The 19,517-nt window shown below is 40.9% G+C and overlaps 1 protein-coding gene across 2 annotated transcripts in view; it reads left to right on the top strand.

The window, feature by feature from the left end:
• Positions 1–19,517, top strand: part of SLC25A53 (solute carrier family 25 member 53) — a 57,959-nt gene that overhangs the window by 15,398 nt on the left and 23,044 nt on the right. The window contains exons 2-3 of one of the 2 annotated variants that reach the window (XM_027533478.1): positions 10,430–10,663; positions 13,270–13,453. The gene's annotated coding sequence lies outside the window, so the exon portion shown is untranslated. The remainder of the gene's footprint in view (positions 1–10,429; positions 10,664–13,269; positions 13,454–19,517) is intronic. The other variant, XM_027533479.1, reaches the window with a different exon arrangement.

The raw sequence follows: 19,517 nt of genomic DNA, 5'->3' as shown, positions 1-19,517 counted from the left end.
TTACAGTCCTTGGGTTCACAAAGAGTCTGACATGACTAAGCGACTTCACTTCAGTTCACTCACTCTGCCCCCACCAATGACTGTTAGGCTACTGGCTTTCATGGCCTTTTACCATGGGTGTGAGACTGCTGATTTTCAAGACTACACTGGTCAAGAGAGAGGGGGATTGAAATAGGGCAAGTTAAAAGGCCTCAAAGATCAGCGTTCTTAACAAGACTCAGTAGTTTTCTTGAATAAATGCTCCTCAGATTGGTGTCTGCATACTTTTGAATCACTTCCAGAGTTCCAAAAACATTTATTTTAACAGTTTTTGCAAGTGTTCTCATTGCTGTTTTGCAAAAGTGGATTTCCAGAGGTTCCTACCAAGCCATTCTGAAAGCTCCTACTCATAGATTTTTATTCTCTTTAGGGTATAATCGGATCTCCATCTAAGGAAGTGTTAGTCACTCAGTTATGTCTGACTCTTTGCAATCCCATGGACTGTAGCCCACCAGGCCCCTCTGTCCATGGGGTTTCCCAGGCAAGAATTCTGGAGTGGGTTAGCATTTCTTTCTCCAAGGGATCTTCCTGACCCAGGGATCGGACCCAGGGATTGAACCTGGGTCTCTTGCATTGCAGGCATATTCTTTACCATCTGAGTCACCAGGAAAGCCCTATCTCCATCTAAAATAACAATCTTATGTGGATGTTTGCGTCAGAACTTCTTAGCAGTAGACAAGATTTGGACGAACAATGACAATGCTGAAGATGGCCTCTTCCTGTGTCTTGACAACTCTAAAAGTCTGTTCTAGAATGAGGCTGGGCTGTGATCATGAGCAGGCCAGTGGGTGAAAACTATGGGTAGCCAGAGGAGCTAATGTTGTCTTTTCTCCAACTAAGTCGTTTCATTCTATGCTCATAGGCACATGAAAACCTGGAGGTATATTTGAGCCAAACTTCTCCACAGATGGGCCACCAATTCCTCTTTACTGTTCTCCATATTCTCCAGAAAGTTTATTGGACATGAACCATTCCTTTAGAAGGAATTTGGGAGAGAATGATGTTAAAGGGGGGGAAACAAATGCTTATTGAATGAACCAGTGAGTAGTGGGCTGGAGAAATCAGGGAAGGCTTCCTGCAGGAGGCATGGGTTTGATCTTATCCTGCAAGAATTGGTGCATGTTGGTTCAGTTCAGTTCAGTCGCTCAGTCGTGTCTGACTCTTTGCGACCCCATGAATCACAGCACGCCAGGCCTCCCTATCCGTCACCAACTCCCGGAGTTCACTCAAACTCACGTCCATCGAGTCAGTGATGCCATCCAGCCATCTCATCCTCCGTTGTCCCCTTCTCCTCCTGCCCCCAATCCCTCCCAGCATCAGTCTTTTCCAATGAGTCAGCTCTTCGCATGAGGTGGCCAAAGTACTGGAGTTTCAGCTTTAGCATCATTCCTTCCAAAGAAATCCCAGGGCTGATCTCCTTTAGAATGGACTGGTAGGATCTCCTTGCAGTCCAAGGGACTCTCGAGAGTCTTCTCCAACACCACAGTTCAAAAGCATCAATTCTTCGGCACTCAGCCTAGTTGAAAAAAAAATGTGTGGTGAGTAGCTGCTGCTGCTGCTACATTGCTTCAGTCATGTCCGACTCTGTGCGACCCCATAGATGGCAGCCCACCAGGCTTCCCGTCCCTGGGATTCTCCAGGCAAGAACACTGGAGTGGGTTGCCATTTCCTTCTCCAGTGCATGAAAGTGAAAAGTGAAAGTGAAGTCGCTCAGTCGTGTCCGACTCTAGCGACCCCATGGACTGCAGCCTACCAGGCTCCTCCAGCAATGGGATTTTCTAGGCAAAAGTACTGGAGTGGGGTGCCATTGCCTTCTCCAGTGGTGAGTAGGGAAGCAGTTAAATTTAATGCAACCAACTGAAATATCTAATTAATTCCACTCACTGAGCCACTGTAGGAATATACCTCAGGCTTACCCCTAGGGGAAAGCCAGAGACTAGGCAATGATTAAAAAAAAAAATAATAAGGAGGGAGGCAGTATGTCCTAGTGGTTAGGAATTCAGTTACTGATGTTAGACTGCTTAAGTTCAAGTCCCAGGCTTTCTGCTTATCTGCTTATTAGCTATGTGATCCTTGACAATTTAATCTCTCTGGCCCTATTATCTTTATCTGTGACATAGGAATACCTTCCTGCCTCACAGGTTTGGTGAGAAGATTAAATGGGATAATGTATCAATAATGTAAAATACAGTGCCTTGTGCAGAGTAACTGCTCAGCAAAGGGCAGCAATATATTTTTTCTTACAGTTTTGAGATATAATAAATTTTAAGGTATACAGTATGATATGATTTATGTATATCATGAAGTGATTATCACAATGTTTAGTGAACATCCATCATCTCATATAGGTACAGAATAAATTTTTCCTTGTGATGAGAAAACTTAGGATTTACCCTCTTAACTTTTATATGTAACATACAGCAGTATTAATTGTATTTATCATGTTGTACATATATCCCTAAGGCAGGCAGACTTTTAAAAATATTTATTTGGCTGTACTCGGTCTTATTAATAGTTGCAGCACTCAAGATCTTCAGTCTTTGTTGTGGCATGAAGGATCTTTTGATTGCAGCATGTGGGAGCTTTAGTTTCACAATGAGAACTCTTAGTTGTGGCATGTGGGATCTAGTTCCCTGACTAGGGATCGAACCCTGAATTGGGAGCATGGAGTCTTAGCCACTGGACCACCAGGGAAGCCTGGAAAGTGAGTTTTTAAATTCTGTTTACACATTTAACTGTTTAAATACTGAATTAGTTTTGTTCACTTTTCTATCTCCGATGTCTTAAACAAATTTGTTGGGTGAATGAATGCCCGCTGGTAAACGATGCTAATACAGCGAGAAGTGCTGTAACAGAGATTGAATACAAGGCACTTTTCAGTACATGAGGGATAGGGTATGTTATGCTTAACTCTGAGCAGTTCAGGGAACATTTGGTTGACAGGGACTGTTCCTTTCTAGAATTTTCAGTGCAGTCAGATCTATGAGAGTCAACTGCATCCCAAAACTAGGTAAAGCGATGCTATGGAGCCACCAGGTGGCACTACTACACAGGGATTCAACCAGCAGAGGAGCCCTTTCCAGCCAAGAGTTCATGTTTCTGTCTGACGCAGTTTTTCTCTCCTCTCCACAGAAACTCAAGCTATGGCTTTTTCCGTCTTGTTCTGCTGGTTTTGGAGCACTGCCATTCCTACCCAAGGCTCAGTGCAGTTCAGTCACTCAGTCGTGTCCGATTGTTTGCAACCCCATAGACTGCAGCGCACCAGGCTTCCCTGTCCATCACCAACTCCTGGAGCTTGCTTAAACTCATGTCCAAACCCAAGGCTACTTGGGAGCCATCTGATGCTTAAGCTACTCTGTCTTTATCAGGCGAGAGGAGAGAGAGAGACAATGCTGAGTATATTTCCAGTTCTTTGAGTTTTGGACTTCTGACTCCCACACCATTGCCTTGTTTCTCCTGCTCTGCCCTGGATGAAACTAAAAGAGTAAGGGGGAGAAGCAAAACTACCCTTTTTTGAAACAGCAGGCACTATATCAGAAATGTTATATAGTCACATTGTTGAATGGCAACAGAACCTTGAGAGATTAATTTTGTCATTTATTTTGTCCGTTATCTTGCTTCAGCAGTTATTAACATAGGCGCTGCCGGTCTTATTTCTGCGATACCCCCCACCCAACACCACTGAATTATTTTCAGGCAAATCCCAGATGATTTTTCATTGCATAATTTCATTTTAAAATGCTTCCTTACATTTCTCTAAAAAAAATTTAAACATCACAGTATCATTATAACACTTTTAAAACCCCCAAGAAATAATACCCTAATATTATCAAATAGATACCTTCTGTTCAAATTTACCTAGATGTCTAATTTTAAAAACTGCATTTGGTTAATTCAAATCAGGATTCCAACAGAGTTCATACATTTAATTCTTTTGATATGTGAGCTATGAGCCATTTTACGTAGAGGGGAACTGAGGATCAAGAGATAATCTGTTGAGTATTCAAAAACAATTCTCTATTGAATCAGACCTGGTACCAGTTGTTGGGGATGCAAAGATAAACACCCAAGTCTCTGCTTCAAGGAACTCAGTCTTATGCTCCTATGATGCTCTGTGAATATATCTGTTGCAAGACTTAGTATTTTATTAGTGTGTGGTTTTTTCTCTCATACCAGATAAGTGGCAGAAGGCAGGGACCAGTTTGTATTCTTAATACCAAGTATAGTCCTTGGTACATAGTAGGTGTTTAACAACTATGGGGAAAGGAATAATTTCGTCAGAGTGGGCAGGGGAAACCAGTGAAGAGTTTCAAGCAGGGCAGCAGCACGTTAAGACTATCACTGTAGGTTGGTGGCACATGTCATCATTTGGATTGAAGGCATGAGAGACTGGAGGCAGAGAAGGGACCTTTGCTGGAGAGCCAGACTAAAGCAATGGTGGTGAGTATGGAGAGGAGAAGACAGATTGGAGAGTTACTGGGGATATGAGTTTGGCAGTATTTGTTAATTTGTTAGATGTAGAGAATGAGTGTTTCTGGCTTTGATGATGGTGGTGCCACAAATAGATTCAGTGCAAAGAGGAGAAGCGAGTTTGGGGTGGAAGATGAGTTCCATTTTGGAGATGCTAAGTTGTGTCTGTGTGATCTTCAGGAGAATGTGGGAGACCAGAGCCCAGGTCGGAGGTCAGGAAAGGAGATCAGGGGAACACAGCATGAAGGTAGAGCTTGAAAGCCTGATGGTGGATGCCCTCACTGGCAAGAAGACATGCAGGGAGTGGACTCAGGAGGGAACTCTGACACTTACCAAGGGAGTGGAGAATGAGAAGCCCATGAGAAGGATGAAAAAGGAACAGCCAGGGAGATTGGAAGAAAATCAGGAGAGTGTGTGGTGCCACAGAAGCCAAAAGAGGAAAAAGTTCAGGAGAGAGGGAGTGGGAGTGGTTGACACTCTTGAGGTAGGTCAAGAGGTGGTGACAGAAGACAGCTCAGTGCTGTGGTCAGAGTGTGGTCAGTCGTGAAGGAGTGGCAGGTGGTGGGCATCAAAAGGCCAGTTGGTCCCTCATCCAAAAGGGCCTTGGTCACCCACCTATGGAGTTAAGCCTTCATTCTGTAGATAATGGAGAGTCATCAAGAGGTTTCAAAAAGGAGTGACCTGGTCAGATTGGAGTGTTCCAGAAAAATCAGGCTGAGGCAGGATGCTGCATAGGATGTTGTGGAGGAATAGGATCTTTAGCAGGTAAAATTGGCGGGCACTGAAAATGGTAGCTAACACTCAGTGAGCCCTTATTATGAGCCAGGCACTACTCTCAGTGCTTATATGAATTATCTCACATCATTCTCACAACCCATCTATGGGGTAGATAACGTTGTTGACCTCATTTTATGCCTGAGGAAGCTGAGGTACAGAGAGAGAAAACAATTTGCAGGTAGTCAGAGAGCTGGTAAATGACAGAGCCTAGATCAGAGCCTAGATTCAAGTCCAGGTGGTTGGTTCTAATCCACTCTAACCTGTTTCACTGCATGCCACTCTTCTAGATTTTGTTTTGCCTTGATTAGATGTGAGGAGTGAGGGGGTTAGGATTAGGTTCAGCTATGAGCTATCAGGCATCCAAAATAAGAACAGATTAAACAGGGTAGAGGGTTTCTGTGGTGGCTCAGTGGTAAAGAATCTGCCTGCCAAACAGGAGACATGAGTTTGACCCTTGGGTCAGGAAGATTCCCCTGGAGAAGGAAATATTCTTCCTTCAGCACATACTCCTCAATATTCTTGACTGGGAAATCTCATGGACAGAGGAGCCTGGTGGGCTACAGTCCATGGGGTTGCAAAGAGTTGGACACGACTGAGCAACTAAACAACAAACAGGATAGAAATTCATTTCTCTTTCATTAAAGAAAGAAATTAATCAAAACCTAAAAGGCTTAATGGCCAGTCATCTCCACAATATGGCACTTGACTCCATGGTACCCGATAGAGCTCCAGCCATCATGTTCATGCTGTAAGCAGCAAAATGCCGGGTGGAGGGAAAGAAAACAGATATTGGGGCCAACTGGCAGTCTGCTATAAGAGAAATTCCAGAACTCTGCCGTGGGTAATTGCAAGGAGGATGGGGTTACCAGCAGTGGAGGTAGAGAATACAGGAAACCTGTTAGGCCTTTATTATTTTTGTTTGCCCAAGGTCTTTCCCCTCCCTTGGAAGCAAAACCCTCTGTTTTAGGGGAGTACTGCTCCTCTCCTGACCAGCAATGCCTGTTTTAGTTTGGGCTTCCAATCCAAGTACCCTATCATCTCCCTAGTCACAGTTGATCTGATGGGTTAATATACAGGCATGTGATGTAAATCAGAACAATCTGAATCCTTCTCTTCACCAACTTAAATGGGGGAAAATACTGTGTCCCACTTTTGTGGGACAGCTTGTAGATGTGTGGCCAGAAACCATTGGCCCTTTTACAACTACAAGGAAGAAGCATGTCTTGAGAGAATGCAATCAGCATGTAGAATGAACTGTAAATTCCTATTGGTGTTCAAGCCTCTGGTCTTGTCCTTGAGACTCATCTACAATCTTGCCCTTAGAGACTTCTGATAAATTCCCTCTTGTGCTCAAGTTAAAGCTGTATTTCTGTCAACTTGCAATCAGTAAAATCCTGATTAAAGCTGTGTTCTAAAAGTTAACTCTCGAATCAGTGTGGATATGCTTAAGGTGTGTGTGTGTATTTGGGGGTGGTGGTCATAGTAAATAGCAACCAGAAGCAGGAAGATAATTTATGAGGCTGTTTTAATAGTCTACACGAGGAACAATGAAAATCTGAACTAAGGTGATATCAGTGGGTACTGTAGCTCCTGGCCGGGTTTACCATGTCTTTTCTAGACCTTGAATCAGTTGCGCGTATCTGCATATTGATCATCTCTACCCGGATGGATGGCATCACCAACCACTGGTTGGATGGCATCACTGACTCAATGGACATAAGTTTGAGCAAGCTCTGAGGGTTGGTGACGGACAGGGAAGCCTGGCGTGCTGTATGTAGTCCATGGGGTCGCAAAGAGACACAACTGAACTGAACTGAACCTGGATGGAATGTAAAATGTCCCTGTTCATTATGAGGATATTTTCCTCTATGTCTTTTGTTCTTCAGTTGCTGACTTGTGACCTACTCTTTGTGACACCATGGTCTGCAGCACCCCAGGATTCCCTGTACTTCACTATCTCCCAGAGTTTGTGCAAACTCATGTCCATTGAATCAGTGATGCTATCCAACCGTCTTATCCTCTGTCATTCCCTTCTCCTGCCCTCAATGTTTCCCAGCATCAGAGTCTTTTCTAATGAGTTAGCTCTTCACATCGGAGAAGTCAATGGCACCCCACTCCAGTACTCTTGCCTGGAAAATCCCACGGATGGAGGAGCCTGGTAGGCTGCAGTCCATGGGGTTGCTGGGAGTCGGACACGACTGAGCGACTTCCCTTTCACTTTTCACTTTCATGCATTGGAGAAGGAAATGGAAACCCACTCCAGTTTTCTTGCCTGGAGAATCCCAAGGACAGGGGAGCCTGGTGGGCTGCTGTCTCTGGGGTCGCACAGAGTTGGACATGACTGAAGTGACTTAGCAGCAGCAGTAGCAGCAGCTCTTCACATCAGGTGGCCAAAGTATTGGAGCTTCAGCTTCAGCATCAGTCCTTCCAATGAATATTCAGGGTTGATTTCTTTTAGGATTGACTGGTTTGATCTCCTTGTAGTCCCAGGGGTTCTCAAGAGTCCTCTAAAACCACAGTTCAAAAGGATAAATTCTTCAGCACTCAACCTTCTTTATGGTCCATCTCCATCCATACATGACTACTGGAAAAACCATAGCTTTGACAATACAGACCTTGTCGGCAAAGTCATGTCTCTACTTTTTAATATACTGTCTGTTTTTCATAGCTTTTCTTCCAAGGAGCAAATATCTTTTAATCTCATGGCTGTAGTCACCATCTGCAGTGATTTTGGACCCCAAGAAAATAGTCTGTCTCTGTTTCTATTTTTTCCCATCCATTTGCCATGAAATGAGGGAACCGGATGCCATAATCTTCATTTTTTGAATGTTGAGATTTAAGCCAACTTTTTGCTCTCCTCTTCCACCTTCATCAAGAGGCTCTTTAGTTCCTCTTCACTTTCTGCCATTAGGGTGGTGTCATCTGCATATCTGAGGTTATTGATGTTTCTCCCGACAATCTTGATTCCAGCTTGTGCTTCATCCAGCCCAGCATTTTGCATGATGTCCTCTGCATAGAAGTTAAATAAGCAGGGTGACAATATACAGCCGTGGCGTACTCCTTTCCCAATTTTAAACCAGTCTGTTGTTCCATGTCCAGTTCTAACTGTTGCTTCTTGACCTCCATACAGGTTTCTCAGAAGGTAGGTAAGGTGGTCTGGTATTCCCATCTCTTTAAGAATTTTCCATAGTTTGTTGTGATCCACAAAATCAAAGGGTTTAGCATAGCCAATGATGCAGAAGTAGATATTTTTATGGAATTCCCTTGCTTTTTATATGATCCAGTGGATGTTGGCAATTTGATCTCTGGTTCTTTTGCCTTTTCTAAATCTAGCTTGTACTCTGGAAGTTCTCAGTTCATGTACTGCTGAAGTGTAGCTTGAAGGATTTTGAGCATTACCTTGCTAGCATGTGAAATGAGTACAATTATGCAGTAGTTTGAGTATTCTTTGGCATTGCCCTTATTTGGGGTTGGAATGAAAACTGACCTTTTCCAGTCCTGTGGCCACTGCTGAGTTTTCCAAATTTGCTGGCATATCGAGTGCATCACTTTCAAAGCATCATCTTTAGGATTTGAAATAGCTCAGCTGGAATTATATCACTTCCACTAGCTTTGTTCATAGTAAAAGCATCCTAAGTCTTCACACTCCAGGATGTCTGGCTCTAGGTGAGTGATCAAACCATCGTGGTTATCTGGGTTACTAAGACCATTTTTGTAGTTCTTCTGTGTATTCCTGCTACCTCTTCTTAATATTTTCTGCTTCTTTTAGATCCATATGGTTTCTGTCCTTTATTGTGCCCATCTTTGCATGAATGTTCCCTTGGTATCTCTAATTTTCTTGAAGATATCTCTAGTCTTTCCCATTCTATTGTTTTCCTCTACTTCCTTGCATTGTTCATTTAAGGCTTTCTTATCTCTCCTTGCTATTCTCTGGAATTCTGCATTCAGATGCGTATATCTTTTCTTTTTGCCTTTGCCTTTCACTTCTTTTTTCAGCTATTTGAAAGGCCTCCTCTGACAACCATTTAGCCTTTTTGCATTTCTTTTTCTTGGGGATGGTTTTAATCACCACCTCCTATACAGTGTTACAAACCTCCATCCATAGTTCTTTAGGTACTCTGTCTATCAGATCTAATCCCTTGAGTCTGTTTGTCCTTGAACATATGTGTAATATCTGCTTAAAAACTCCTCTGCCTTAATTCTAACATCTAGATCTCTAGGGGCTGGTTTTCACTGATTATCTTTTTTTCTTCAGTATGGGTAACGTTTATCTGTTTACAATATGCTCAGTCATTTGAATTTCTTGGAGGACATGTTGTAGAGAATCTGGATTCCATTGTGTCCCTCGGAAGAGTATTGATTTTTTTGTTTTAGCAGGTAGTTAGCTTGACAGAACTCAGATTCTATACTCAATTTCCCCTGCAGTAAGTAGCAGCCAAAATTTCTATTTAGTTCTTTTAGTTTGAACTGTTTGGAAACTGCCCTGTGAGTACATGGCCAAGTTTGAGGAATCTGTGGGACATTCAGTCTGAGTACGTATAAGTCTGGATTAGTGGAGAGAGAGCTGGGATGGAGATGTATAATGCAGAATCTCTGGTGGCTAAATGATAGATGAGTCCATGGGTGTAGATGATATAACCAGATAACAGAGTAAGAAAATGATTGATAACAAGGCCCAGTAGTTAAAGGAAAACCATAAGAAATGAGTCACTTTAGGAGACTAAGAAACAGCCAGAAAAATTCAAGGCACACAAGGAGAGGTGGTATACAAAAAAACAGGGGAGGAGAATTTCATGAATGAGTTAGTGGTCAGTAGATTCCAGTTTAGCAGAAAAAGCAAGCAAAGCAAGTACTAAGCAGGCATTGGATTTAACAACTAAGAGGTCTTCACCTCAGGGATCACAGTTTCAGTGGCATGGGGCATTGCTACATGGCAGTTTGAGGAGTGTGAGTGTGTGGTAGACTTCATCCTATGTTCCCTGTTAACAGTTCCTGTCAGTAATCATACCTCTGTCTAGTCACCTGGTCTTGAATCTGGTGAGCTCTGTATATAAGTTTAACTGATAGAATGCAAGAAGTGATGCTGCTTGACTTACAAGGTTGGGTCATAAGAAACCTTACTACTTTCACTTTGGTCTTTTAGGGCTATGAGCAATCATTTAAGAACTTTCATCACCCTGTTAGAGAGACCACATGGAGAGATTTCAAGACAACATGGACAGAGCATGAAGCCTAGCTGCACCCAGCGTTCCAGAAATCTCTACCAAGGCACCAGCCATAAAGGAAACCATCCTGGCTCCACCAGATCAACTTAGCCACCAGTTGGACATCACTAGGTGACTCCAGTAAATGCCATATGGAGCAGGAAAATTGTCCAGTAAGACTTGCTCAAATTTCTCATCCACCCAATCATGACAATAATAGAATGCTTATTGTTTTCATTCCTGTGTTTGGGGGTGGTTTATTAAACAGCAGTGTATAACTGGAACATTGGACATTGAATCCCTGATAGCTCAGTTGGTAAAGGATCTGCCTGCAATGCAGGCGATCCTGGTTCGATTCCTGGGTCAGGAAGATCCACTGGAGGAGGAATAGGATACCCACTCCAGTATTCTTGGGCTTCCCTTGTGGCTCAGCTGGTAAAAAATCCACCTGCAATGGGGGATATCTGGGTTCTGTCCCTGGGTTGAGAAGATTCCCTGGAGAAGGAAATGGCTACCCACTCCAGTATTCTGGCCTGAAGAATTCCATGGACTGTATAGTCCATGGGGTCACAAAGAGTCAGACATGACTGAGCAACTTTCACTTCACTTCACTTGGGTATTGAAATAATAAAGATTGTAAATGCATGTTATACTTCCAGTAAGCTTGGAGAGGGAAAGATCAGATGGCAGCTACAAAGTCTCATAAGATTGTGGGCAGATTTTTTTTAAGGTGGTAGATACTTGAGAATGTTTGCATGTTTTGGTGGAGGGATCTAGGAGATGGAGGAAGCTGAAGATACAGAAGAGAGGGGCTATCTCACATTGATGTGTGAGATTTTGAGAAGGGCAGGGATGAGATCCAAAACTCAAGTAGAGGAGCTGATGTTAGGCATAAGGGAAGTGGGGCACTTTAGTCTCTAAAATAAGAGATGTCTGCCCTCTTCTGGATGTTTAAAAATGTCAGACTTTCTTATTACTGTAATTAAGAGAATATATGAAGGTTAGTTAGACAGTAATGGATCTCCCAAGCACTGATGACTGTGGCACTTTCTTTGGCTTATTCACTTAATCCGGACCAGGAAATGACTAGAATTTCCATCCTTAGTTCTATTTTTCCTGTTAACTAAGAGTTTGTTCTGTCTAATGAGAATGTTGTGAGTAGAAATAGGTATTGGGCTTGAGGATGGTAATGAAGATTTAGAAGAGTTGTTTTGAGAAGTGAGAGCAGAAACTGACTAAAATTTTGTGGATTTTGTGCCTGGTGGATTTCCATGCATTATTGGATTGAAAACCACAAAAATGAGAGAGCGCTGATCATTATACCTATGATATTTTCTTTAAGGATACACACACTGCATCCCACTAGGCTCCTTTGTCCATTGGATTCTCCAGGCAAGAATACTAGAGTGGATTGCCATGCCCTCCTCCATGGTATCTTCCCTACCCAGGAGTTGAACCTGAATCTCCTGTGTCTCCTGTGTTGGCAGGCAGTCTTTATCACTGAGCCACCTGGGAAGCCTGATATTTTAAAGTCATGGCATAAAGAGAAAAGACTATCCTTGCATGGAATCAGAGCTGATGTCTTAGGTCAAGGTTTGGTGAGAGTATTGGTCAGAGAGGTTAAAGTGATTAATTATAAGATATAAAGTAAAAAATAAGGAAATGATAAGCCATACTGGGAGAAAAATGAATGGATCAAGGAGGTCTTGATAAGGTTGAGGAATTAGTGCAGTGTGAATAAGAGAGAGAATGAGCTGGAGAGACAGAAGTAGACTAAACTGTTTCAAGGATAAAGAATTCTAGATGATCACAAAGTTCAGGGTATGAACATGGAAGAAAGTCGTTGGAGACAGACAAGAAAATCAAGAGAATGAGAGGCCAGGGTACTGCATGAGTGAAAACATGGAACTTGAAATTACTTTAGGTAATGGAAAAACTTGAGGATGGAAAAGAAAACATTAATTGGGATGCCATATGCCTCAGTGAAGGTAAGGGAGTGAACAGAGTTCAGAAGCTGACATAATAAGAAGACTGTGATGTGGTTTACAGAGAAAAATGCATGTATTAGATAAGTTTCCTTCAGGCATGAGTTATGGTGATGTTGGCTGTGAGTTCAATTTCTTGATTTAACAATAAGGTAAATCAAGACAAGGGAAGAGGAAATTTGCTGACCTATACGTGACACCATCCAGAAATCACTAAAACACTATCTGTTGTGTGCAATGAAACTATGGAAAAGATGGATAACTAGCTAAATTTGTGGATTCATAAGATGGCAGTCAAACTTTACAAAGCATTATAAACAACATTGTTTTGAGGCTGAGAGCCAAAGAAATTTAAGTTCTTGTTACTCAGGTCAGGAAAATGTTAGACCCTTCTCAGTATGATAAAGGAATAGTGCATATATAATTCATTATTTTAAGAACTATAAAATGAGATGTCTTTAAACAGAAACACAAATGTACCTATGGCTAATTCTTGTTCATGATTGACAGTAAACCACAAAATTCTGTAAAGCAATTATCCTTCAATTTAAATAAATAAAGTGGCAAAAAAAGATTATATGTTGATTGGTTGATGAGAATGTGACCAGGGGTTTGCAGGAACGTCACTCTGTATGTCCACTAGGAGCAGTGGCTCAGTATTTGCTAGTTCACTGCTCAAGGTAATTTTATTGGATATAACTACCCCATATAATGAGAATTGATGTGTGTGTGTGTGTTGAAGTATTTTAATGCAAATTTCAGACATCCTAACATTTCCTTTGTAAATATTTCAGTATGTGTCTCCAGCACAGTGATTCTCCAAGTGTGGTCTGAGGACCCTGGAGACACCTGACACCTGAAATCCATTCAAAGTGCCTGGGAACTCGTCCTTTTTCCCACTACATATCTCCATAAGGTTAAATTTTCTTCATATATGTCAAACAAAATAACCACAACGATACCACAGTGATGAAGCAAGTAAGAGTCTAGCTGTCTTATATTAAGGCAAACATTACAGAGCTTTTCAAAAAAGAAAACATTTCTAAATTTTTTTTTATTTTGGAAAATAGTTATTTTAATAAAATGTATTGTTTATGTTAACATGTAGTGGACTTATTGTTATTTTAATGAATTAATAAATATTTTTAGATATTTTCAGTTTTTATTTTGAATATAGTAAATATTAGTAGATCTGTAACCTACATAAATGAAAGGCTTATGGTCCAAGAAAATAGTAGTGATCTCTTTTTACTGTGTTCACATTTTAAACTATATTATAAAAAAGCTGTCAGAATTTTTAAAAAGAAGCACTAGTGTACTTCCTTTGAACACTTTTGTAAAACTTGCCAGAAGAAAGAGAAAGTTTTAAACTACTCCAGCTATGCATGAAAAGGAACTAGCACAGAATGATTCTAGTAATTAAAGTCACCAAGGCTACTTTCTGAAACTCTGGAAATCCCATAACAACTTTTTAAAAAACCTTTTTTGTTTTTAAATAATTATGACCTCACAGGAAGTTGCAAAAGCAGTGCTTAGAGATCCATGTGCTTGTCATCAGATTTCCCCAATGATGGTATCTTATGTAACTGTAAAATGTCAAGTCCAAGAAATTGATATTGGTACAGTATTGTTAATTAGATTATAGACCTTATTCGGTTGTTGTCACTTTTTACATACTTTAATTTTTGTGCATGCATGTAGCTCTATCCAGTTTTACCCCATGTATAGATTTGTATAACCACCACCACAGTCAATATATAAAACTGTTCAGTTATCTCAGTTATTCCCTGGTGGCACAGACAGTAAAGAATTTGCCTGCAATGTAGGAGACCCGGGTAAGATCCCTGGATCAGGAAGATATGCTGGAGAAGGGAATGACGACCCACTTCAGCCTGGAGAATTTCATGGCAGAGGAGCCTGGCAGGCTACAGTCATGGGGTCTCAAAGGGTCAAATAGGACTGAGTGACTAACACTTCCAGTTATCCCCAAAGTGCTCCCTTGTGCTACCCCTTTATATTCTCAGCCCCCAGCTCCATCTTTATACCCTGGCAACAGTTAATCTCTTCTCAATCTCTATAGTTTGGCATTTATATAAATGGAATCCTATAATATGTAACCTTTGGGGATTGACTTTTTTCACTGAGTGAAATGCCCTTGGAGGTCCATCCTAGTCACTATATTAATAGTTTGTTTCTTTTTATTGCTGAGTAGTATTCCACTGGATGGATATACCAGAGTTTATTTATCCAGTCGCTAATTGAAGGACATTTGGGTTGTTTCCTGCTTTTGCTATTATGAATAAAGCTGCTCTGATTATTCATATACAGGTTTTTTTAATCTTTTATTTTTAATTGGAGGGTAGTTACTTTACAATATTATGATGGTTTCTGCCATACATCAACATGAATCAGCCATAGCTATGTATATGTCCCCTCTGTCTTTCACCTCTCTCCCACCTCCCTCCCCACGCCACCCCTCTAGGTTGTCACAGAGCACCTGATTTAAGCTCCCTGCATCATACAGCAAAATCCCACTGGCTATCTATTTTACATATGGTAATGTATATGTTTCAATGCTACTTTCTCAAATCATCCCCCTTCTCTTTCCCTCACTGTGTCCAAAAGTCTATTCTCTATGTCTGCATCTCCATTGCTGCCCTGTAGATAGGTTTATCCATACCATATTTCTAGATTTCATATATATATGTATTAATACATGATATTTGTCTTTCTCTTCCTTACTTACTTCACTTTGCATAATAGGTTCTAGGTTTATCCACCTCATTAGAACTGACTCAAGTGCGTTCTTTTTTATAGCTGAGTAATATTGCATCGTGTATACGCACCACAGCTTCTTCTCATTTCTCTGGGATAGATGCTCAAGAGTTTACTTGTGGGGTCATATGGTAAATGCGTGTTTAGTTTTATAAGAAACTGCTAGGATGATTCCTAGAGCCTTACTATGTTACATTCCTAGCAGTATTGTATACAAGATCCTATTTTCCACAGCTTTGCCAACATTTGGTATTACTATTTTATATTTTACCCATTCTAATGAGTACATAATTGTAGCTTATTGTGGTTTTTATTTGCATTACTTTAATTAGGTAATGATATTGAACATCTTTTCATGTGCTACTTTGCCATCCATATGTCTTCTTTGGTGAGATTCTGTTCATGTCTTTTGCTCATTTTCTCATTGTATCATTTTTTTTATTAATTAATTTTATTTTATTTTTAAACTGTACATAATTGTATTAGTTTTGCCAAATATCAAAATGAATCCGCCACAGGTACACATGTGTTTTTTACTGTTGAGTTGTGAGAATTTGTTGTATATTCTAGAAACCAATTATTTGATGGGTATAAGGTTTGCAGATATTTTCTCCAAATCTGTTGCTTGTCTTTTCATCCTCTTAACAGGCTGTATTACAGCACAAGAATTCTTAATTTTGGTGAAATCCAATTAATAATTTTTTTTCCTTTGTTGTTCAGTAACTAAGTCATGTCCAGCTCTTTGCCACCCCGTGGACTGCAGCACTCCAGACTTCCCTGTACTTCACTGTCTCCCAGAGGTTGCTCAAACTCATATCCGTTGAGTCGATGATACATCCAACCATCTTATCCTCTGTCTTCCCCTTCTCCTCCTGTCCTCAATCATTCCCAGCATCAGGGTTCTTTTCCAGTGAGTCAGCCCTTTGCATCAGGTGGCCAAAGTGTTGGAGCTTCAGCTTTAACCTCAGTCCTTCCAATGGAATATTCAGGGTTGACTTCCTTTAGGATCAACTGGTTTGATCTCCTTGTAGTCCAGGGAACTCTCAAGAGTCTTCTCCAGCACCACAGTTCAAAAGCATCAATTCTTCGGTGCTCAGCCTTCTTTATGGTCCAACTCTCACATACATACATGACTACTGGAAAAACTATACCTTGCTGTTCAGACATTTGTCGGCAGAGTGACGTCTCTGCTTTTTAGAACACTGTCTAGGTTTTCATAGCTTTTCTTCTGAGGACCAAACATCTTTTAATTTCATGGCTGCAGTCACCATTGGCAGCGATTTTGGAGCCCAAGAAAGTAAATCTGCCACTGTTTCCATTTTTTCCCTATTTGCCATGAAGTGATGGGACCAGATGCCATGATCTTAGTTTTTTGAATGTTGACTTTTAAGCCAGCTTTTTCACTCTCCTCTTTGACCTTCATCAAGAGGCTCTTTAGTTCCACTTTGCTTTCTGCCGTTAAAGTGGTATCATCTGCATATCTGAGGTTATTGATATTTCTCCTGGCAGTCTTGATTCAAGCTTGTGCTTTGTCCAGCCTGGCATTTTGCATGATACACTCTGCATATAAGTTAAATAATCAGGGTGACAGGATACAGCTTTGATACACTCATTTCCCAATTTTGAATCAGTCCATTTTTCCATGTCCAGTTCTAACTGTTACTTCTTGACCTGCGTACAGGTTTCTTAGGAGACAGGCAAGGTGGTCTGGTATTCCCATCTCTTTAAGAATTTTTTACAGTTTGTTGTGATGTATGTTATGGTTTTTGGTATCTAGTTCTTAGATCTTTTCAGCAAGATCGAGGTCCCAAAGATTTTCCTCATGTTTTCTGACTAAAAGTTTTAAAGTTTTATATTTTATACCTAAGTCCATGTTTCATTTTTTAGTTTATTTTTGTATCTTATGCAAGGTTCAGGTTGAAGGGTTTTTTTTTTCCCCATTGTTCAAGCACCATTTTTAAAAAAGGTATTCTAATATTGAAATTTTTTACACCTTTGTCAAAAATCAGTTGGGTATATTTGTGTTGGTCTGTTTCTGGGTTCTTTCTTTGTTTCCTCTGACCTGTGTCTCTCATTCCTCTAATATCACACTGTCTCAATTTGCTATATCTATATAATAAATCTTATCATTAGGTAGAGTGATTCTTCTCAGTTTATTTTTTTTTTTTTCAGAATTGTTTTAGCTATCATAGTTACTTTGAATTTCCTCAAAAAGTTTAGAATAAGCTTCTCTGTATCTATGAAAATCTTCCTGGGTATATGTGTGTGTACTCAGTCATATCCAACTCTTTGTGACCCCATGGACTGTAGTCTGCTAAACTCCTCTATCCATGACAGGCAAGGATACTGGAGTGGGTTGTCATTTCCTATTCCAGGGGACCTTCCCAACTCAGGGATTGAACCCACGTCTCCTGAGACTCCTGCATTGGCAGGCAGATTCTTTACCACTCAGCCAACTAGGAAGCCCTGTAAATGCTTTACAGGTATTTAATATTCTAGTGAGTGCACTGTTGTTGTTGTTTATTGACTAAGTCGTGTCTGACTCTTTGTGACCCCATGGACTGTAGCCCGCCAGGCTCCTCTGTCCATGGGATTTCCCAGGCAAGAATGCTGCAGTGGGTTTCCATTTCCTTCTCTAGGGGATCTTCATGACCCAGGGATGGAACCCACATCTCCTGCATTTCCTGCATTAGCAGGCAGATTCTTTACCGCTAAGCTACTTGTACTAATTGTTTTAAACCTAGAGATCACTTTGGGGAGAACTGATGTCTTTACTGTATTAAGTCTTCCAGTCAGTGAATGCTGCATGTCTCTCTGAAAGGTTGCTGCTGAACCACGAAAGATGCCAGGATACTTGGCCTCTGGAGGAGAAGAATTCAATCTGGGGCCAGAGACAAGGCTTGATCACTCAGAGCTTTTGTGTAATAAAGTTTTATTAAAGTATAAAGGAGATAGAGAAAGCTTCTGACATAGACATCAGAAGTGGGTAGAAAGAGTGCCCCGCTGCTAGCCTTTAGCTGGATATTATATAGCTACTAGCAGTCTGCTAATTAGAGAAAGGAAATGTCTCAAAACTCAGAGAATGTCACCAGGGCCCTCACCCACAACATGCATTGAGATAACATTGGCACCAGGTGAGTCATCCTGGACCATGAAACGATTGACATAAATCTTGAAGAAAGGCAGATTTCCAAACAAATATATAGTTTCGTTAACATAGATTAGGGGAACAATGTATGCGTATAACATACTGGTTTGTCAAGTCAGTTCTGAGCCTTTAGGTGGAACCAAACTGAATACAGAGTCTAGGATAAATGCATAGTACATTAACATAGCTTAAGACAAACATTTCCATAAGAAAAATGCATTGGTTAGCTCAAGGTTTGAGAAAAGTTCAGGTAGAACCAGGTGTCATTATGGCAACACAGAATTTTAAGAGAAACCTCTTTTAAAATTTGTATAAAGAAGGGGGGAAATATAACACTAGTTTGTTTCCTCCTGCCATTTAAGAGAGAGAGAAAAAATGTCTGACACTTGCAGCTTATTTCCTCTGTTTGGAGACCCCTGGCCTTCCTATCTGTTATCCTCTCATCTCCATTCATTTAAATCTTTGCTTTTTTGCTTGCTTGCTTTCATCAGTTCAGCAGGAAGGGATATAGTTATAAAACTGCTAGGTTCTCGGTGGCTTCAGCTCTGTAAACCCTGCAGCCTTAGTTGCCTCCTTTGTGGTGACAGCTCCCTCATAACATCATGACGAGGATTTAAAGAGACATTGCAGGTGTAAGTCCTGCCTCTGACATGTTTATTTTCCTTCTTATTGATCCTGTTTTTAGCTTTTGGGCCTCTCACATCCTGTCTGTGAACCCACATGGCAATAATAGTGGGACTGACTTCCAAAGGGTTGTTGTGAGAAAGTAATGTGAGAATTGAAGTAAAACACTGAAGGGACTGCCAGATACAGAGTAAGGGCACCATGAGCAGTGGCTGTATTAATATTATATGAATGTAGGGAGGTAAAACTGTAATTTCTCCCTGATAGTTTCACTGAAAGAAACTGTTGACAGAAATCAAATATCTTGTCCAAAGACCTGCCAGCACAAGGCAGGTTGCAGGATCTTGCTGATGGTTTGGGAGAGTGTAGGAAGTTCATCTCAACACAGCAGACAACATGAAAGAAAATCTCAGAGCCAAGTGCCTGCTATGACCTGATTTTTATATGTTTGTTTTTGTATAAAAGCAGATCTGGAAGAACATAGACCAGACTAGA

This window comes from Bos indicus x Bos taurus, chromosome X, assembly GCF_003369695.1.
Source record: "Bos indicus x Bos taurus breed Angus x Brahman F1 hybrid chromosome X, Bos_hybrid_MaternalHap_v2.0, whole genome shotgun sequence".
NCBI lineage: Eukaryota > Metazoa > Chordata > Mammalia > Artiodactyla > Bovidae > Bos > Bos indicus x Bos taurus.
Note: the sequence above shows the minus strand (reverse complement) of the source record. Positions and strands in the feature narration are given on the sequence as shown.